Raw genomic sequence first — 1907 nt, forward strand, 5'->3', positions numbered from 1 at the left:
GGTTCTACATAACCCGGTTCTGCACCACCCGGTTCTACACCACCTGGTTCTACACCACCCAGTTCTGCACCACCTGGTTCTACATCACCTAGTTCTACACCACCTGGTTCTACATCACCTGGTTCTACACCACCTGGTTCTACACCACCCGGTTCTACACCACCCGGTTCTACAGTCCTTCACCGGCTCCCTGTAGCTCAGAGGATAAACTATAAACGGTTTAGCACCACAATACATTAAAGATCTGCTGTCGTCATAGCAACCGTCCAGACCCGTTCTGGTTCTGCTGTGCAACCAGAACCAAACATGGAGAAGCAGCATTCAGCTTCTATGCAGTATAAATCTGGAACAAACTTCCAGAAAACTGTGAAACAGCTGAAACGCTGAGCTCCTTAATGAAATGTTGACTGTGCGTTTCTATGATTTCGTGTGTTTGTGATGTAAAGTCTTGGCTGAGACGCCAGTCTGACCCGGTTCATTCACTGACCAGAAATCTGACGTAATCTGACTGTTGCTGCCATTTTCCTAAATGCATATTGTTGTTTTCCTCTTGCATCTCGGGGAGAAACGTCTCTGGAGGAGAAACGCCCCCTAGTGGAGGACGGAGGTACTACCTATCGATCCAGAACAGGTTTAATGGCCGATTGCTGATGTACAGATCGCTAATAGCATTAAAACCTGAAAAACAGCTTTTATAACAGTATTTACATTGTTTTCAGCCTGATGTTGAGTAATATTTTATTGTAAACCTGTTTTAGTGTTGACTCTTGCAGGAAATAAACTTATAGCAGCTGCATTGAGTCTCACAGTTCTTCTAGCTTCTGAAGTCAAATCTGAATTAACGCCTGAAGTGGCTGCATGGACAGAGCAATGCCACCAGGTGGCGCAAAGCAGAACGCTGCAGCTGAAACGGAGGAACTCTGCTGCTTCCTGCACAAAACTCAATAATCAGCAGATAAATTCACTGTAAATGTCAAATCAAGCAGATCTTCTGAGTCTTTTCTTTCATTTTTTAATCATTATGTCTGGAAAGGCGAGAAGTGAGGGACTGGCAGACCTTCATCTCCCTCCCTCAGCTTCCTGTGAAATATTGGCCGACCTGCAGCACGCTCCCTCTCCTCCTGTCTGCAACGCTCTGAAATGTCGCTTCATTCAAATATGAGCTGATTGAGTCAAAGGTTAAATCAGAGCACAGTCTAAATAAAAGCTGTAAAATGGAGGCTGTTATTTCTACACCAGGCTGAAATAATTCCTCTGTCTGCGCGGAAACGGCAACAACAAAACCTGAGCGTTTGTGTGAGCTTCCTGCTGATGGAGAATGAGGATGCTGCAGATGCTGCAGATGCTGCAGATGCTGCTCGTCCTGCAGCAACAAGAAGCCAAACAATCAGAACCTGAGGACCTTCCTGTTGGCGAGTCTCAAATGAAGACGTGAGCCGCACTGAGACGGTCGTCTTAATGGTTAGCATTAGCTTATGCTAATGTTTTCATGCGTTTAGCACAGTGGTTCTTAACCTTTTTTGAGGTACCGAACCCCCCAGTTGCATATGAGCATTCACCGAACCCTTCTTATTCCAACAACCCCCCCGACACACAAAATACTTTGCGGTATTCTGATTTAGTGATGTAATTATATTAGCTGTGTTACCACCCCCACACCACTAGAGGCAGTAACAACCCCGAAAAGATGCAACTAAGGAGCAGATTTAGACTATAGAATGTGGTAAAAACTGTGAGCTTTGCTGAAGTAAATAAAGACACAAGTTCGAATCCCTGCTGAGAGGAGCTCCTCCAATCAGGGCTCCTCTGCAGCTCTGATTGGCTCAGCAATGTAACGTGATCCTCTGATTGGCTAATCAATGTAACGTGATCCTCTGATTGGCTAATCAATGTAACGTGATCCTCTG

The 1907-nt window shown here is 45.4% G+C and overlaps 1 protein-coding gene across 3 annotated transcripts in view; it reads right to left on the bottom strand.

The window, feature by feature from the left end:
* Positions 1–1907, bottom strand: part of grm7 (glutamate metabotropic receptor 7) — a 100218-nt gene that overhangs the window by 34497 nt on the left and 63814 nt on the right. The window lies entirely within an intron of this gene.

The sequence above is a fragment of the Poecilia reticulata genome, linkage group LG5, assembly GCF_000633615.1.
Source record: "Poecilia reticulata strain Guanapo linkage group LG5, Guppy_female_1.0+MT, whole genome shotgun sequence".
Lineage (NCBI taxonomy): Eukaryota > Metazoa > Chordata > Actinopteri > Cyprinodontiformes > Poeciliidae > Poecilia > Poecilia reticulata.